Genomic DNA, 20,666 nt, shown 5'->3' on the forward strand with positions numbered 1-20,666 from the left:
TACAATATATTTAAAATCCTGAAAGAGAAAAACTGCCAACCAAGAATTCTATATCTGGCAAAACTGTCCTTCAAAAATAAGAAAGAGATTAAAATATTTTCAGACAAACAGACACTGAGAGAGTCTGTGAAAAAGAGATCAGCGCTACAAGAAATACTAAAGGGAGTGCTACAGACTGATAGGAAAAGATAGAAGAGAGAGGTTTTGAGAAGAGTGTAGAAATGAAGGCTATCAGGAAGGGTAAAAGCAGAGAGAGAAAAAAATAAGATATGACATATAAAATCCAAAAGAGAAAATGGTAGAAGAAAGTACTGTACTTACAGTAATAACACTAAATGTTAGTGGATTAAACTCCCCAATAAAAAGACACAGATTGGCAAAATGGATTAAAAAACAGGACCCATCTATATGCTGTCTACAAGAAACTCAGTTTAGATACAAGGACAAATACAGGTGGAAAGTAAAGGGTTGGAAAAAGATATTTCATGCAAACAATAACCAGAAAAAAGCAGGAGTAGCTGTATTAATATCAGACAAATAAGAATTTAAAAGTAAAACAATTGAAAGACACAAAGGACACTACATACTAATAAAAGGGTCAAAACATAACAATCGTAAACATTTATGCACCAAGCCAGAGTGCCCCAAAATACATTAGGCAAACACTGAGAACACTTAAAGGAGAAGAAGATACCTCTACAATAATAATTGGAGATTTCAGTACAATGCTCTCATCAATGGACAGAACATCTACACAGAGGACCAATAAGGAAATAGAGATGTTGAACTGCACGATAAATGAACTAGACTTGACAGACATTTATAGAACACTACACCCCACAACAGCAGGATACACATTTTTCTCAAGTGCTCATGGAACATTCTGTAGGATGGGCCATATGTTGGGTCACAAAGAAAGTCTCAACAAATTTAAAAACATTGATATTTTACAAAACACTTTCTCAGACCATAATGGAATTAAGTTGGAAATAAATAACAGGCAGAAAGTCATAAAATTCACAGACATATGGAAGCTAAACAACACACTCTTAGAAAACCAGTGAGCAAGGAAGAAATTACAAGAGAAATTAGTAAATACCTCGAGGTAAATAAAAATGAAAACACAACATATCAAAACTTATGGGATACAGTAAAGGCAGTGCTGAGAGGGAAATTTATTGCCCTAAACACCTATATTAAAAGGGAAGAGAGAGCAAAAATTGAGGAATTAACTGTCCACCTGGAGGAACTAAAGAAAGAACAGCAAGCTAACCCCAAAGCAAACAGAAGGAAAGAAATAACAAAGATTAGAGCAGAAATAAATGAAAATGAAAACAGGAAAACAATAGAGAGAATCAACAAAACCAGAAGTTGGTTCATTGAGAAAATCAATAAAATTGATGGACTTTTAGCTAGGCTAACAAAAGAGAGAAAGAGAGGAAGAGAGAGCAAGAGTGAGTGAGCAAGCGAGCAAGAGAACAGACGAAAATAAATACAATCTGAAATGGAAAAGGGGACATAACTACTTACCCCACAGAAATAAAGGAGATAATGAGAAGATACTATGAGCAAGTATATATTAATGAACTAGACAACTTACATGAAATGGACAACTTCCTAGAAAAGCATAAACAACCAACATCGACTCAAGAAGAAAGGGATGACCTCAACAAACCAATCACAAGTAAAGAGATTTAGTCAGTCATCAAAAAGCTCCCAAAAATGAAAAGCCCAGGACTAGATGGCTTCACATGTGAATTCTGCCAAGCATTTAACAAAGAATTAGTACAAATCCTGCTCAAACTCTTCAAAAAAATTGAAGAAGAGGGAAAGCTACCTAACTCATTCTACGAAGCCAACATCACGCTAATACCAGAGTCAGACAAAGATACTACAAAAAAATTATAGACCAAGCTCTTTAATGAATATAGACACAAAAATCCTCAACAAAATACTCACAAATTGAATCCAGCAGCATAAAAAAAGAATTATACACCATGACCAGGTGGGATTTATTCCAGGTATGCAAGCCTGGTTCACCACAAGAAAATCAATTAATGCAAAACACCACATCAATAAATCAAAGCAGAAGAACCACATGATCATCTTGATTAATGCAAAGGCATTTGACAAAATCCAGCATCCTTTCTTGAAGAAAACACTTCAAAGGACAGGACTAGAAGGCAACCTTCTCAATATGATGAAGTCAATATATGAAAAACCCATAGCTAACATCATACTCAATGGGGAAAGACTGAAAGCTTTCCCTCTAAGATCAGGAACAAGACAGGGATGCCCACTGTCACCACTGTTATTCAACATTGTGCTGGAAGTTCTAGCTAGAGCAATTAGGCAAGAAAAAGAAATAAATGGCATCCAAATTGGAGAGGAAGAAGTAAACCTTTCACTCTTTGCAGACGACATGATTCTGTATGTAGAAAATCCAGAAAAATCTACAGCAAAGCTACTAGAATTAATCAATGAACACAGCAAAGTGGCAGGCTACAAGATCAAGAGTCAGAAATCTGTAGTGTTCCTATACACAAATAACGTGCAACAAGAGGAGGAAATCAAGAAAAAAATCCATTTACAATAGCAACCAAAAGAATCAAGTACTTAGGAATAAACTTAACCAAGACCACAAAAGACTTATGCAGAGAAAACTACAAGAAACTGCTAAAAGAAATCAAATGGACCTTAAAAACTGGAAGAACATACCATGTTCATGGATTTGAAGAGTAAATATAGTTAAGATGTCAATTATACCTACACTGATTTATAGAATCAAAGCAGTATCAATTAAAATCCCAGCAAACTACTTTGCAGAGACAGAAAAACCAATAACTAAATTTATTTGGAAGGGCAAGGTACCTCGAATAGCCAAAAATATCTTGAGAAAGAGGAACAAACTAGGAGGTCTCACACTACCTGACTCTGAAACATATTACAAAGCGATGTGGTCAAAACAGCATGGTACTGGCATAAGGACAGATATACCAACCAATGGAATTGAATTGAATATTCAGAAATAGACCCTCGCATCTATGAACAACTGATCTTTAATAAGGCAGTCAAGCCAAACAACTGGGACAGGGCCGCCTCTTCTAAAAATGGTGTTTGGAGAACTGGATATCCATTTCCAAAAGAATGAAAGAGGACTCCTATATCACATCTTATACAAAAATTAACTCTAAGTGGATCAAAGACCTAAACATCAGCGCTAAGACCATAAGACTCTTAGAAGAATATGTACGGCAATATCTTAAAGATCTTGTGATAGGAGGTGGATTCCTAGACCTTACATCCAAAGCAAAAGGCAAAAGCAACCATAGAAGAAACAGATAAATGGGATCTCCTCAAAATTAAACACTTTTATACATCAAAGGACTTTGTCAGAAAAGTAAAAAGGCAGCCTATGCAACAAGAGACAGTATTTGGAAACCACAAATCAGATAAAAGTTTACTATCCCAAGTACATAAAGGGATCTTACAGCTCAACAATAGAACAAACAACCCAATTTAAAAAAGGGCCAAAGACATGGGCAGACACTTTTCTGAAGAGGAAATACAAATGGCTCAAAAACATATGAAAAAAATGCTCAATTTCACTGGCTATTGGGGAAATGCAAATCAAAAAACCACAATGAGATATCATCTCACAAGTACCAGAATGGCCATTGTCCAAAAACCAAAAAATTACAAGTGCTGGAGAGGATATAGAGAAAGAGGCACACTTATTCACTGTTGGTGGGGATGTAGAATGGTGCAGCCACTCTGGAAGGCAGTGTGGTGGTTCCTCAGGAAGCTAAGCATAGATTTGCCATATGACCCAGCTATTCCATTACTAGGCATATACTCAGAGGAACTGAAAGTTAAGACATGAACGGACAATTGTAAACTGATGTTTACAGCGGCATTATTCACGATTGCCAAGAGATGGAAACAGCCCAAATGTCCATCAACAGACGAGTGGATAAACAAACTCTGGTATATACACATGATAGACTGTTACACAGCTGTATGACAAAACAAAGTCACAGAACATATAATAACATGGATGAACCCTGAGGACCTTATGTTGCACAAAGTTAGCCAGAAACAAAAGGACATATACTGTATGGTCTCACTAATATGAACATTAATGAATAAACTTTGAGAGTTAAAAGCTGATAACAGAGGTTACCAGGAGATAGAAAGACAGTAGAGATCGGGCATTTGATGCTGAAGGACTACAGAATGTTCAACAGGATTAACTGTATAAATCCAGAAATAGACAGCATAATACTGTGTGATGGTAGCACAATATTATATGTACACTGAACCAAGATGTCTGTGACTAAAGCTGAAAGAGGAGGACTAGGGGTATGTATGACACCAGAGGTAAAGATAGACGATAAAGACTGGGACCGTATAACTTAGAAAAAACTGGAGTGGTCAATGATTGTGACTAAATGTACAAATATAAAGATGTTTTTACATGTGGGAAAACAAATGAATCTCAACCATGCAACGTGTTGTAAAAGGGATGGTATTGGGAAAAAATACATAATCAAAGCAAACTGGAGTCTATGGTCAACAGTAACATTGTAGTATGCTTCCATTAAATGTAACAAAGGCAATATACCAAAGCTAAATGTGTATGAGAAGGGGATATAAGGGAGGGATATGAGATTCTTGGTAGTGGTGCTGTTGTCTGACCTTACTATTATATTGTATTGTATGACAATTTATTTTTCTTTCTATTATCTTTTTCATTATTCTTTAATTTTTTTTTCATAACAATCAATATGTTCAAGTGCTGATTGTGGTGAAACATGCACAACTATATGATGATAATGTGAACAACTGATTGTACACTGTGGATGACTGTATGATATGTGAATATCTCTCTATAAAATTATAGGAAAAAATATAAATAGGGATAAAAGTGCTGGAGAAAACATGGAGAGAGGGATGTACTGTTAGTGGGGAGGTAGAATGGCATAGCCTATCTGGAAGCAGTGTGGTGGTTCCACAAGAAACTATGTGGGTGCCATAAGGTCCTGCAACCCCATTACAGGGTATATACTTGGAAGATCTGAGAGCAGGGACACGAATGGATATTTGCACACTGGTGTTTATGGAGGCAGTATTCATTATTTGCAATGGATGGAGGTGGCCTAACGATACATCGACTGATGAATAGAATGGTGAACTGTGGTGTATGCATATAATGGAATATTGAGCAACTGCAAGAAGGAGTGAAACTGTGAGACAGGCAAAAGATGAATGGATCCTGCAGACAGCATTTTGAGTGAAGTATGGCAGAAATGAAAAGACAAACATTATAATGCCTTACCAATATAGAGTAACTATCATGTGTAACCAAAGAATTGAAGCTTAGAGCACAGCTTATCAGGGGAACACTTATTGTAATTGACCCTAGATTGTAAGCTCTTACAGCAGTCAGATCTATTCCAGAATTGTAATGGCTATCTCAAAATTCTGAGATGCTGATCCCTTTGGGTATAACCTGGTCCATCTCCAGAACTTTGGTTATCTGTGTAACACCTGAAAGTCAGAGCTAGACCTCAGCAGATATGAATGTCAGTATTAGCGCATACAGCAACTGTTGAAAAAGCTGAAAGAGTCGTCCAGACTTCAGTTACAGATATGAATGAAGCAGATACGGTTAGGACTAAGGCAGATCAGGCCATAGGGTAAAGGATGAGACTGTGTTTTAAAACTTCAACTTCCATGTGAGACCAAGGGAAGAGATGTTTATTTGGTTCAGGATCTATATTTTCTGCAACACACTAAATAATTTAACTTGTATGGTCAGTTTATTCAAACACCAGAATTACATGAAAGTTTGAATAGGAAGTGAGATCTGATAGGGTAGTACAGGTTAGTGTGAAACAGCAATACATCCCAAAGTAATTTGGGCAGAGAATAAACTATATATGCAGGCCCCACTGGAGGAACTGGGGGAAAATGTGGAAATGTTGGACTTCCCCACCTGGGTTGTTGCTGATGTTCTCACAAACATTGAGGACTGGCAGTTTGATGATCTGAGACCCCTATCTTGCGGCTTGCCCTTATGAAGCTTGTTACCGCAGAGGAGAGGCTAAGCCTGCTTGTGATTTTGCCCAAGAGTCTCCCCCAGAGAATCTCTTTGTTGCTCAGATGTGGCCCTCTCTCTCTAGCTAAGCCACCTTGGCAGGTGAATCACTGCCTTCCCCCCTACGTGGGACCTGACTCCTGGGGGTGTAAATCTCTCTGGCAATGCAGGATATGACTCCCAGAGAGGAGCCTGGACCTGGCACTGTGGGATTGAGAGCATCTTCTTGACCAAAAGGGGGAAGCGAAATGAAACAAAATAAAGTTTCAGTGGCTGAGAGATTTCAAAAGGAGTTGAGAGGTCACTCTGGTGGGCATTCTTATGCACTATATAGATACCCCTTTTTAGATTTTAGTGTTTTGGAAGAGCTAGAAGTAAATATCTGAAACTATCGAACTGCAACCCAGTTGCCTTGATTCTTGAAGACAGTTGTGTAACAATGTAGCTTACATGGAGTAACAGTGTGATTGTGAAAACTTTGTGGATCACACTCCCTTCATCCAGTGTATGGATGGATGAGTAGCAAAATGAGCAGAAAAATTAAACGAAAAATAGGGTGAGATGGGGAGGAAAGTTTGAGTGTTCTTTTTACTTTTATATTTTATTCTTATTTTTATTCTTTCTGGTTAAGGAAAATGTTCAAAAATAGATTGGGGTGATGAATGCACAACTATATGATGGTACTGTGAACAGCTGATTGTACACCATGGATGACTGTATGGTATGTGAATATATCTCAGTAAAACTGAATTTAAAATAAGTTTTTGTCTAGAATGTCCCAGGTCTGATCCTCCTCACTGATAGTTTCTAATGCTTTAATCTTTTCCCTTTGCCTGAGTCATCACTTCCTGTTTCTTTTAGTTTTTTATTTTTTTGTTGAAATCTGAACATTTTTATATTTTAGCATGCTGTTACTGGAATTTAGACTCTGAGGCATCTGTTCCTTAAGCTTTTATCCATCTAGTATTATGACAATTTTTCTTGAATGCCAGGGGCTAACAATAAAAAAAAGATAACACCTTTCCCAGTGTTTGCAGATTGACCTGTGCAAGTGCTCTGCCTCAGGACTTATTCACAGATTGAATCTGGAGAATAGCTGCAGGCCAAAGCTTAGGGGCCTCCCTGATCCTTTCTGCATATGCCTCTTGTCTTAGACATGTGCAAGTGGCCCTACAAATTCCCCTATATACATAGTTACAAATGTCCCCTCTTCCCTGGGAAACAGTATCCTCACAGCACTGTGATCCTACAGCCAGCAATCCCTTGCCCCAGGCATCCACTTGACTACTCTCCCACAGTGTTCTGTAGGAGAGCTCTCTGACTGCCTTCTATACACAAGGGCAAATTCTGGAGTGTCAAGTCCCTCAGACCACCCCACCAGACAGACTGTACCAGACATATATCCTCCCAGCATGTGCAGGAGAGCCATTCTGCTCCCTCTGGAACCAGGACTACAGATCCACACTGGCAGTATCGGCTGGCTCTGCAGCCAGCTGTTGAGAAGTTAGGGGAGGGACCAGCCAAGGTGCCATTACATTCTACAGTTTTTAAGTGGCCTTTTTCTAGATTTGGCACCTGCCCTGCTACTGCAATCCTTTGTTTTCTAGAGCTTTTAGAAAGATGTTTCTACTAGTTCTTGGTGGCTGTTCAAAACTTCTAGAAGGGTCAGATCCCTAAAGTTTCTCACTCTGACATCTTAATCGGTAGATTATTTTACTCAGATCAACTGGTGATCTTACATTGTGGTGGACACGAAATGTGATAGGACCCATGGTGGGGCCATGGGAGTTTGAAGAGTAACATGGAATCCCCTTCCCTAGAAAAAACACATCCCAGCTATTATTGGCAGCAAGTATATTCTAGCAGCTCCCCGTAAGAGTGAACAGTGTTTTATTTGTTCTTGACTGGCTTCTGCACAAAGTAGAAAGTCCCTAATACCCACTTATTCTGGAATAATAAGTATATATTACAAGTGACACTGAAATATATAGGGGTCAATGCAGGAGCTAAAGAGGGCAAAGGAGTGACAAAATATTTTGGAGGCAACAGCAGCAATAATGAAGGCTTAATTTTTTGGTGCCTGCCCTTTCTCTGCTCTATGGCACTATCTGTTTCCAATGCCCTGCAGAGGTCATCTCACATAATCCTAAAGATCTACTCTTCACTAAAAAGCTCAATGACTCTGGAGCTGATGGACTGTAGAAATGTGACCTCTTTGTGACACTACTACATAAATCAAGAAGTGAATGAGGAATATGTATGTGTGTGTTCTTCCTCAGCAGCAGAGCATTACTTTCATGCAATTCTATTATCTTTCAATCCTGGCAAATATGAGAGAAACTCAGCCTACAGTGTACCTAAACCTAGACAGAAAAAGAAGATATGCATGCAAGAGACTAGCATCCAAGGGACTCATTCATGATTTCAATGCCTTCCACCCAACTCTGAATTCCACCACCACTAATAGTCTCCTCTGCTAATTTGGAAGCATGGTGTAATTTGGTCTTCATTTAACCACCTCCACTCCCATTCCCCTCAGATCTAACTTCCAATCACTGTATTATTAGGGTGAATTAGGATACAAGTAACAGAAAAGCCAACTCAAAATAGTTTAAATGATAAAAAGGCTTAAGTAATTGGAAAGTTCAGGGTTAGTGCTTGCAAGTCTCATGGTAAGTTTGATCCAGAAGTTCAACAGTGAGGTAGAAGCCCTCATTTCTTTCCTCCATGTATAAACTTTATCCTCACGTTGTTTCTATGTTTCTCCTTTCTGGACCCAAGAAAGCATAATTGCTAACTTGCTACCTCATCCTCTTAAAGAGAGGGAAAAAGTGAATCTAGCTTTAAAGACCCTGGAAGCTTCTTTCCCAGGAACCCCTAGTATTGAGTCTCAAATCCATCCTTGAACTAATTAATAACTATTGCCAAGGAATGAGATTTCTCTGAGGAGCTTAGGTCTAAGTAACAGACCTCAGCCCTGAAGAGTGGGTTCAGTAATCTCCCTGACAACGTGGGATGAGCTTGGCCCTGGCATCGTAGGATTGAGAAAGCCTTCTTGAACCAAAAGTGGAAGAGAAATGAAACAAAATAAAGTTTCAGTGGCTGAGAGATTTCAAATGGAGTCAAGAGGTCATTCTGGAGGTTATTCTTATGCATTACATAGATATCCCTTTTTAGTTTTTAGTGTATTGGAATAGCTAGAAGGAAATACCTGAAACTTTTGAACTGCAACCCAGTAGCCTTGATTCTTGAAGACATGCTTACACTGTGTAACCATGTGATTGTGAAAACCTTGTGGCTCCCACCATCTTTATTCAGTGTATGGACAGATGAGTAGAAAAATGAGGACAAAAAGTAAATGAATTATAGGGAGGGATGGGGAACATGGGATGTTTTGGATGTTCTTTTTTACTTTAATTTTTATTCTTATTTTTTGTTGTTATGAAAATGTTCAAAAATTTATTGTGGTGATGAATGCACAACTATATGATGGCACTATGAACAACTGATTGTACACCATGGATGGCTGTGGTTTGTGAATGTATTTCAATAAAATTGAATTTAAAAAGGAGTGGGTTCAGTTTCTCCAAAAAGATACGACAAGTGTGAATACCTGAACAAATACCAAGAGAAGGGAACATGGATATGGAGAAAGCAGCTACAATGTCCAGTTAACTCACTGAATTATGTAAGTAGGGCAACTGCTGTAACCAAAAAAAACCTTAGACTTTCAGTGTCTTAATGCAAGAGAAATTACTTCTAACTTGCCCAGCAATCCTAAATGGGCCCAGATCAGTGGGGCGTTGAGGCCTAGACAGGGAACTCTATTCCACACAGTCATTCAGGGATCTAGGCTAATGGAGGCACTATAATCTTAAGCAACAAGATCACTCTTGACATCTAGCTAGTGGGTGGGAAACAAGGGGTGGAAAATCATTTGTTGTCATTTTATAGGCCTGGTCTTGAAGTGGCACATGTCACCTCCACTCACATTCCAACTTAATAATACCTAACTGCAAGGCAGGCTGGGAATTTGTGCTCAGGAGGAAGAGGCAATAGATTTGTTGGTTAACTTGCAGTCTCTGCCCATAAAATATCTACTACTTTGACAATAATGTTTTCAATTTTTCTTGAAGGTTCTTAATATGTCACATGTCAAACTCAGGGCTGGATGGCCGTAATCTGAGTTAAAGCTAGAAAGAGAAGGCAGAGGCCCCTATGAGGTCAAGCAGAAAGTGAAGAATAAGTCCTAGTGGAGCCCTATACTCTACAAGTAGAACATCAGATGGACTGAACTGGTGAGCAACCTGATCTTGTTGAGCCAAGTTATCATCTTCAGAGGCACTTCCTGCTCTAATATTATCCAACTCAATTCCCCAGGGCTGAAAGCTATTAACAACTTCAAACAAAGGGCTATAGAAATGGGAAGATAAGGGCACCACTGCAAAAACCATCTCTTTCTCTCTGGCAAATGCACATTTGGACATTTAATTATCATCAACTGGCCTTAACCACTTTATAATTAATTTCATCCAAATAAAGCAAGAAAGACAGCATACTGAATGTCACAACAATTAACGACATTAAACTCCTCTTAAATTAGTAATAATGGATGCTGTTTAATTTACCATATCTTCAGCTGTAGCTTTTAAGGCCCTTTATTCAACAATTTCAGAGCAATGCTTATAACTTCACTTTGTTTCATTGCAAATAACACTAATACTAAGATACTTGTTGTTTTGGTTTGTTTAGTTTTGTGTTCTCTGCCTGGTCCTCCATCTAATTTCCACTTCCCACATGGTCCCAGAAACACAGAGAAGCTTCAATATTCTGGTAACTTTTATTTAACTCATTTGGTCTAGCTAATGAGGTCTGTCAACACTCTTGCCAAGACTCCATTACCATAGATTATATAGCCTTAAGTCTTCCCATGATAACTTTTCTACAAAGCACTTCTCATCTGCCCATTTTATGCACAACTCAGCTCTCTCCCTTCTCCCAAAGGAGAATTCCAAGTTTCCTTTTTCTCTGCCTAGAAGTTAAGAAAGGACTGTCTTCTCTACTCTGTGTCTCATATTTGCCAACCCTTAACACCCTCTTTTCCCCAAAGGGAGAGGCTTCATCATTTAGGAGAATGGAACAAAAACTCTCAGGTTTGAGGAAAAACTATACAGAAATACCTAGTTGTGGTTTCTAGGCTGGATAAAGAAGATCACAGGGAAGCAACATTTCCCTACAAGGGGAAGCCAGCATCCATACTCTGCCCCTCCTTATTGTTCACCTTACCCTGATAGTTTACAGGGAACCCAGACTGGGTGTTTTATGTTTTCAAAGATAAGTGTTTGAGGGGATAAAATGTACAGTCCTGAGTTCCGAAATATTAATTTCCTGATCAAGAAAGTGAGCCACTTTTTAAAAACTGGATAATTTTAGCCAATAGCAGGCCAGAGATTGAGCAGTGTCACTTTGTAGGAGTTATGGCCACAACGAGACTATGATTGACACATCCAACACACCAGATAATTAGGGGAGTACAAGACACTATAAGGGATCTGCTTGGTAGAATGGCTCTTCATAGAACTCAAGGACTTAGGACAGTTCTATACCATGGCCAAGGAGAGAGGAGCACACCCTTGAGACATAAAACCCAAAGTCACTGCTTGTCTAGGAATCTGCCACTTCCAGCTGTGACCATCCTCTATCTTCCACCATCCTGCCATCAACACTTCTTCCTGCTTCTAACTCTGTCTCAGCAGCGAGAAGGACAAGCAGACCCAGAGCGATAGCACTGACATCATCCTACTGCTCCTCCTCTCTCATCAGACATCGCCTCACTTTGGACATTTTAATTCCTGCACTTATTTTTCAAGCAAAACCTGGAGGACCTACAGGTGTCCCATTTCATCAAGTGATGGGTTGACTGAGGAACAAGAAATTATAAAAACAGTCATAGGAGCATCTCATTGGCAAGAAGGGTAAAGCCAGCCCCTCTTATGATTTCTACCTGTCACTGTCAAGCCATACAAGGTCATCTTTAGGGTAACAATGACTGTGATAATTTCTCCAATGCTCACAATTGGCACCAGGTCCTGCTTTTGAGATAACTTCCCTCTGAAAGGAGCCATCTGGTAGTGAATGTCTAAGCAATAAGTTTTGCCCATAACTCTATGCCCCAGAATTGGAAAAACTGCTCAAATAGCCTGTCCTAAGGCAGTGAGTGGGTCACCAACATCATTTATTTACATGTAAACCAACATATTACAAGGTCAGAAAGGATTCCTTCCTTTGGGGAATATTCTTGACTATTTTTCCTTTGTCTATTGTCACTCCAGAGCTTCACTTGCCTTCCAAACTTGATAAACGGAGGGGATCATGCTCAGAGTAGTTATTTGCCTTCAACAAAATTTAATAGCACTCAGTAATTCATAGGAAACAACAGGTTTCAATAAATATGGAAGTCTGCCTGAGTCACTCACCTCTAGAACAGAGGTATACAGAGAAGCTGATGGGTTGCTTTTGTTTTGGCTGCATTACGGCAAGCTGCCCTGACATAGTCCACCAAATGAGTGAAAGCTAATTCAAGAAGGCTTTGCACCACAGAAATGTAGCATACTGTGCATTTATTTGGTCCCACTCAGAGTTATAAATCATTTCTGGTGTATGAGGAAATAATTTTAAAAGATCTACAATTCTACAGATTTCAATTGACTACGGGTTTAAAAAAAATAGTACAAGTCATGTCTACATGTACAATTGGTACAAGATCATAAAATACATCTGTCCATGGCAATATTGAGGAATGTGATTCCCACATTTATAATGTTATGGAATTCTTTTTGTTTGTTTAGTTTACAGTGGCTACACATCCTGCTCCAAAGTGGCAAAGTTTTTTAACTATAGTAAATTAAATTAAAATTTATTTTGTTTTGTTGGCATTTTTTTTAAGAATCCCATGATACCCTTCAGGGTCACAGAAAGACAGCTCAGGATTATAATAAAATCCAAAGTTAAGAATCAGTGATTCAGAGTTTCAAGAATTAAACAATACAAATTTAAACTAAGCCAACTTTCTTTAGCCTTCTATGCCTAAAAATTGAGTTTGCCTCTTTTTCAAAGCATTTGGTTATAAGTCATATAAGATTAGGCAAGATTCTGGAGAGTTGGGCTTCTCAAACTTTGGCCTTTCTTTGGGGTGACAAGCATCACCTGGAGAGTTTGTCAAAAGGCAGATTACTGGGTCCTTTCCCATAGGTTCGCAGGTGATGCTGTGCTACCAGTCAATGAGACACAGACTACAAAGGATTCTTCACAAATTTGAGGTCTACATTATATGGCAAGACAAAGACCTAAACTCCTTACCTTTTTTCATAGAGTATAATAAGGACCATAAAAAGCAACCTCAGTATTTGGGCTCATTGTTGTCACTGTTGTGAGAACTATGTGGATGCCATCCAGAGACAATGTCCACATCCACTAAGGATGTAGAAACATCCTCTTTCCACATCCTTTTACTGAGGATGTAGAAAACTAAAATAAGGTTCTAGAATCAGCCACTCAGGTTAATGCTATAGCCCTAGGAAGCAGGTGACCGTTGGCTGTGGTTGATTTTTGACTACCTACTCCACTGCTAAACACCTATATTTTAATTCAGGTCAAGAAATTCTCTGGACACAATAACACCAACTACCTGGGTACGTGGATGGTCCCTAGGAAGAAGTAAACCAACCAAGACAATAATGCAGGCAATATGAATCTAACTGGTTGCAAAGTGAAAAATTCAACTAGCTCAGGGTTCACTCTCCAAGATTTTGTTTCTTTACTGAACCTCTACTGTATCAACTGATTAGCTGGGGTGGGAAAGTGATAAGGAAAGAAGATACTAGTTTGACTAAAATAAGCAGGATTTTTTTTAATTGCCATGTTAGGGAAGAAGGAAACAAACATTCAGCAGTACCTCCAAGTACCAGTCCTGTGTTCATTTCATCATCAGTACTGCTCAGACGTTGGCATATTTATTATTTTCCCCATTCACATATAAGGAAATTAAGCCCAGAAAGCTTAAGCAACATGTCCAACTAAGGTCACTGCTATTAAGTTGCAGATGTGAGCTTCAACAAAATCATGTCTTTTCCTCTACACATACTAGTCCTGCTTCTGTAGGTTCTCTTACTAGTAATAACTAACATTTTTTGAGTGCTTTCTGAGAATCTGACATAGATTGTCTCTTAATTTTCACAACAACCCTATCAGATAAGCACTAAGATTATCCTCAATTTACAGATGAGAAAACTGAGGTACAGAGAACTTTCCCAAGGTCACACAGCTATTAGTGATGGAGCTGGGATTTGATCCTCAGCAGTTAGAATCCAGGCCCGTGCTCTCAACTACTACTATTTGCTACATAGGGCAGAAAAGACACAGCTTGGCAATTATTAAAAAAAAAGCATTTAGCAATAATATACCAGCAACTAAAGACTTGAGACTTAAGAGGACTCTGTGTTTGGCAATGATGGAAGTAATAGGGGTTTCATCTTAGAAGCCCTTCTGAAGGGGTTCAATTTTCAACCATGTTGTTACAGAGCAGAAGGACATGGTAAGGTGGGGCAGGTCCCAAAGACAGAGGATGGAGTAAGTACATCACATTTGGAGGAATACTGGGGAGATAAGGAGCCATGATTAAACAGGCAAGACTATTCCAGGACATCTTGGCTCCATCAGAAGGGAACAGTCAACTGGGATACACTGTTGCAGCATCTGAGAGAGGAGATACTTTTAAGACTACTGACTCCCCTGAAAACAAAAAATTTGCAGCCATTCCATTGAGGTACAGCCTACATAAATTTTTATTCTGCAAAGTGACTTTTCACTATAAACAGAAGTTTATTGGGAAAGATACCACTCAACCTTTCTGTCTTTCTAGAGACTCATTAGTTTTCTGTTGTCCTTGGGAGCTACCTAGATAAGTAAGCATATATTAAGAATAAGCTAAACTCTGTGTGATTCAACAGAAGCCGACTCACACTAAATACTCAAAGCCACAAAGCAAATTGTAAGAAACAGTATCAGGTGTATGTGCCCATCTTTGAGGCTTGTACATTGACTTTTGAGGAGCACTGATTTCTAATTTTTCTAAATAATTTTTCTCTATTGTTTGCCATAAATTCCAAACTCAGTTGAATTTCCATGGGCAATTATCTTTTCTCTTCACCTGCAAAATTTGCCTCCCCTCATCTGAATGTCCAGCTTTGAGGAGCTGGAGATGTGGCTACTACAGCCCCAAGTGGCTGGAGCAAGAATCATCACTCAACAAGACAGAAGAAAGCATGAAATCATTATGCAATACATAAAAGTGGTTTAAAAATAGGATGGTTATGGCAGTTCAAACACTCAGTGGGGACACCTTATTTAATGACAAACTATTAATACCAAAATTTGGACCAATCTCCAGCCCTATTCACAGCTCTTCCTCCATGCTAACTCATTTTGTTTTCTCCAGCAGAAACTAATTTGGCCTGCCATGAAACTGGCTTTTGACCATAAGAAAACACCGAGAGCCTCTTCGCTGAGACAAAAAAAAAACAAAAAAAAACTGCCTTAGTTCCATTCCTTTCCATAGTCTGATTTGCTCTCGACACCTTGCCTCCATCTCTGGGTCCTTCTCATTTCCCATTTCCTGGCTGCTAGCCTAAGTCATTTTGTCTTTTTCTTTTCTTTATGGTAAAAACCCTTTATAACTTAAAGCCATGCATTTCAAATATTATTTCCCTCTTAGACATAAGTTTGAACTCTCATTTCAAAGACTTTTTGTGTGGTTATAGAGTCTATTCATACTTTCTTCTCTTTAGTTTTTGTTCTAAAAAGTACCATGCAACTGTTTAAAATATTATTTATCAAGACTATGTAACATCAAGGGAAAATGTTTTTCATGTAATATTAAAATGAAAAATGCAGGAAACACATGAATTTCAATGTAAAAATAGTAACTACACAGAATGACAACAGAAACTTCCCCAAATATGAACTATGGTTTTCTACAGATATGGTACTGATTTTCCAGAGTTTTCTAATTTGTCAGGTATGTATAATTTCATACTAAAATAAGGTTTTGTTTTTTACTGTTGTTATATATATACATATACATATATGCGTATATATATCCCAAAATTTCCCATTTTAGCCATTTTCAAGTGTACACTTCAGTGGCATTAATTACATTCACAGTGTGGTGCCACCATCACCACCAACCATTACCAAGAGTTTTTCGTGATCGCAAACAAAACACTTCAACCATTAAGCAACAACTCCCCATTCTCCCTCTCCCCCTGGCCCCTAGTAACTTCTAATATACCTTCTGTCTCTATGGATTTGCTTATACTAGATATTTCATATCAGTGGAATCATAAAATAGTTTTCCTATTGTGTCTGACATTTCACTCAACACAATGTTTTCAAAGTTCAACCATGTTGTAGAATGTATCAAAACTTCATGTCTTTTTATAGCTGAATAATATTCCATTGTGTGGGTATGCTACCTTTTATTTATCTATTCATCTGTTGATGGACACTAGGGTTGCTTCCATCTTTTGGCTATTATGAATAATGCTACCATGAACACTGGTGTACAAGAATCTGTTTGAGTTCCTGTTTTCAATTCCTTTGAGTATATATCTAGAAGTGGAATTGCCTACCCTTTGTTCATTTTCTTGGATCATTTGCTCTGTAGAAACCAGCTGCCATGTTACAAGGACATTCTAGCAGTCCTATGGAGAGGTCTATATGGCAAGAAACTAAGGTCTCCTAATAAAAACCAGCACTAACTTTCTAAGAATGCAAATGAGCTACCTTGAAAGCAGACCCTCCAGCTTTGGTCAAGCCTTAGGATAACTATAGCCCAGGCGAACATCTTGTCTCCTCAAGAGAGACTCTAAGTCAGAACCACCCAGCTTAGCTGCCCCTAGATTTCTGACCCACAGAAATGGTTTCAGAATAGCAAATGTGCATTAAGTCACTAAATTTTGGGACAATTTCTTACGCGGCAACAGTTAATGAATACAGCTATGTTAAAAAGTTTTCACAAATATTATTGTTATATATATATATATATATATATATATATATATATATATACATACACACACACACACACACACACACGTAAGTATACATAACTCTTTTGACAGAAGTTATCTAGGTCTGTTGATATGTGTAATGTCAACAACATGAAAAAGTTAGAAAAAGTCTGTTTTTTTCCTAATAACTTTTATTTCTTCTCAAATTATTATACTGAAAGGGTACTTTCCTAGCTATTATTAAATGCTAGCTTGGATCTTCAAAAATCTCCTGCTTCCCATGCTATATAATTAAAAGGCAAAGAAAAGTGCAGTCTTCATATCTGCAAGGAGGCAAAATTAAAACCAAAAATGAAAAATAATTTATCTCAAAAATACTTCCTTTATGTTATAATCAAAGAAATGATCCCTTCTTTATGTTCTCTTTAAAGAGCCAAGGGCATATATGGCTTTACTGATATTTGCATTCTAATTCTGAATAATTCAACTGGTCCTAAAGCAGCAAAATATGAACCATATAATACACCACTTCTAGAATTGCTGTATAAATATATCTGCCACACAATTCATTAGGATAAAACATTATTCATTCACACAATCGCTGAATCTTTTTTTAGGACATTTATATGATAGGCATGGAGATTAAACTGTGAACATCACAGAACTGTTCTGCCATCGCAAAGCTTACAATGTAGCATGATATGCAAACAAGTAAATAGGTTATGAAAGTGCAGTGTTTTGAGTACTAGAATGTGAGAGCAATAGGATGCCATGAGAGCACAAAAAAGATGTACCTTATCCAGACATGGCAATCAGGTAAGGCTTTTCAGGTGAAATGACCTTTAGACTGAAGTAAAGGCAGTGATATACTGGTAAACTAACTTTCCAGAAAAAACAAAAGCCCTGATTTGTAGCGTTTTCCATTTTCCATAGGGTAAATACTCCCACCATGGTCTATTTTAAGCTACCAATCTGAAGTCACTGATGGTGGGGTTGGAAAAAAAGTTGCAGAATTGGATGTCATGAGCTGGTAAAAGCTAGCTCCAACATACCAATGGAAATGCCTTATGAATTGTTTCATCCTCTCTTCCTTATCCCTCCACCACAGGCTTTATTGTATCTCACCTAGAATATTGCAATAAACACTAATTGACCCACCATAGCTTACTCTTGACTCTTTTAACCTCCTACCATCTCCTGTGTATAAAATTTTCAGTGACTTACCACTGACTATAAAATCCAAACTTCTTAAAATGGCATATGAGACTCTTCATAGTCTGGCCTTGCTTCCCCATTCAACCTCAACTCCCAACGCCTCCACCCCTGCCCGCCATGCACTAGCCATGTTGAATTGTCACCATTGACCTGTTAGTCCTGGAATGCACCATCTGTCTTCCTCACCCCTTCAAGAATAAAAATATCAGCTAATATGTATCAAATACTAACTAAACACCAGGGAGGGTACTAAGCAACAGAAATGCAAATATGGATAAGACACAAACCCTGAACTCAGCAATAGAGAGACAAGCAGAAAGATGTGTAAATTCTTTATCATAGTGGGTTGAGATAAATACAGTACCTTTAGGGATAAATAGGTGGGTTCCAGATATTTTTATTTCTAAAAAGTGTTCCAAATTTCTGAATATGCATCCTTGACTTAGAAACACTACATAGATGTTACACCCCCAAGCAAAAGGCAGCCACCATGATTATTAAGAGGAGAGGAAAGCAAGAAAGAAGGACTTATCAAAGCCAAACTTTCAGAGAACTCTTGTTTTTAATGGCAGTTAAGACCATTCACAAGTATTCCCTGCAGCAGAGGGCTACTGCCCACCAACATTTCAGGTGAGGCATGCAAATATTGCTGCCTTCATTTGAAGTTGGTGTGAACCATATATTTCTTTTTGCCTCCTGAATAAACAAAACAAGGTACAGTTTGGAGGTCCTTCACAGGAAGGTCTCAAGGATCTATTCTTGTTATGTTACTGTCTAACACAGTACAAAGCAAGAAGTGGGGGGAAGCTGCTGTCAAGGTATGTGTACAGCACTTCAATCTGATCTGGACAAGGCTATTAGTGTCTTTCATAAGGGCCAAAATCATGCAAGTTAGTATAGGCATACCTCACATTATTGTTCTTCACTTTATTGCTCTTCACAAATACTATGGTTTTTTACAAACTGAAGGTTTGTGGCAACCCTGTGTCAAGCAAGTCTATCAGTGCCAGTTTTCCAGCAGTAGGCACTCACTTTGTGTCTCTGTGACACATTTTGGTAATTCTTGCAATATTTCAAACTTTTTCATTATTATTATATCTGTTATATATTATATCTGATGCTATTATTGTAACTGTTTTGGGGTGCCATAAACTGCACTCATACAAGACAAAGAACATAATCAGTAAAAGTTGTGTTGTGTTTTGGCTGCTCCAGAGATGGACCATTCCCTGTTCTCTCTCTCTTCAGGCCTCCCTATTCCTAGAGTCACAACAATATTGAAATTAGCCCAATTAATAACCCTACAATATTCTCTAAGTGTTCAAAAGAAAGGAAGAGTTGCACATCTCCCACTTTAAATCAAAAGCTAGAAATGATTAAGCTTAGTGAAGACAGCATGTTGAAAGACAAGATAGGCTGAAAGCTAGGCCTCTTGAGCCAAACAGTTACCCAAGATGTTAATGTAAAAAAAAAAAAAAAGTTCTCAAAGGAAATGAAAAGTGCTATTCCAGTGAATGCATGAATGATGAGAAAGCGAAACAGCCTTATGGCTGATATGGAGAAAGTTTTAGTGGTCCAGAAAGATCAAACCAGCAACAATTTTCCCTTAAGCCAGAGACTAACCCAAAGCAAGGCCCTAACTCTCTTCAATTCTATGAAGGCTGAGAGTGGTGAGGAAGCTAAAAAAGAGAAGTTTGAAGCTAGCAGAGGTTGGTTCATGAGTTTTAAGGAAGGAAGCCATCTCCATAACATAAAAGTGCAAGGTGAAACAGCAAGTGCCGATGTAGAGGCTGCAATGTTATCTAGCTAAGATAATACACAAAGGTGGCTACACTAAACAAAAGAGTTTCAGTATAGATGAAACAGCCTTCTGTCAGAAAAAGATGGCATCTAGGACTTTCATAGCTACAGAGGATAAGTTGATGCCTGGCTTCAAAATGTCAAAGGACAGGCTGACTCTCTTATTAGGGACTAATGCAGCTGGTGACGTTAAGCCGAAGCCAACGCTCATTTACCATTACAAAAATCACAGGGCCTTTAAGAATTATGCTAAATCTTCTCTGCCTGTGCTCTATAAATGGAACAATAAAGCCTGAATGACAGCACAAATGTTTACAACATGTTTTACTGAATATGTTAAGACCTGCTGAGAAAGAAAAGATTCCTTTCAAAATATGAATGCTCATTGACAATGCACCTGGTCACCCAAGAGCTTTGATGGAGATGTACAACAAAAGTAATGTTGCGGTCATGCCTGTTAACACAATATCCATTCTGCAGCC

The sequence above is a fragment of the Choloepus didactylus genome, chromosome X (genome assembly GCF_015220235.1).
Source record: "Choloepus didactylus isolate mChoDid1 chromosome X, mChoDid1.pri, whole genome shotgun sequence".
In the NCBI taxonomy this organism is placed as follows: Eukaryota; Metazoa; Chordata; class Mammalia; order Pilosa; family Megalonychidae; genus Choloepus; species Choloepus didactylus.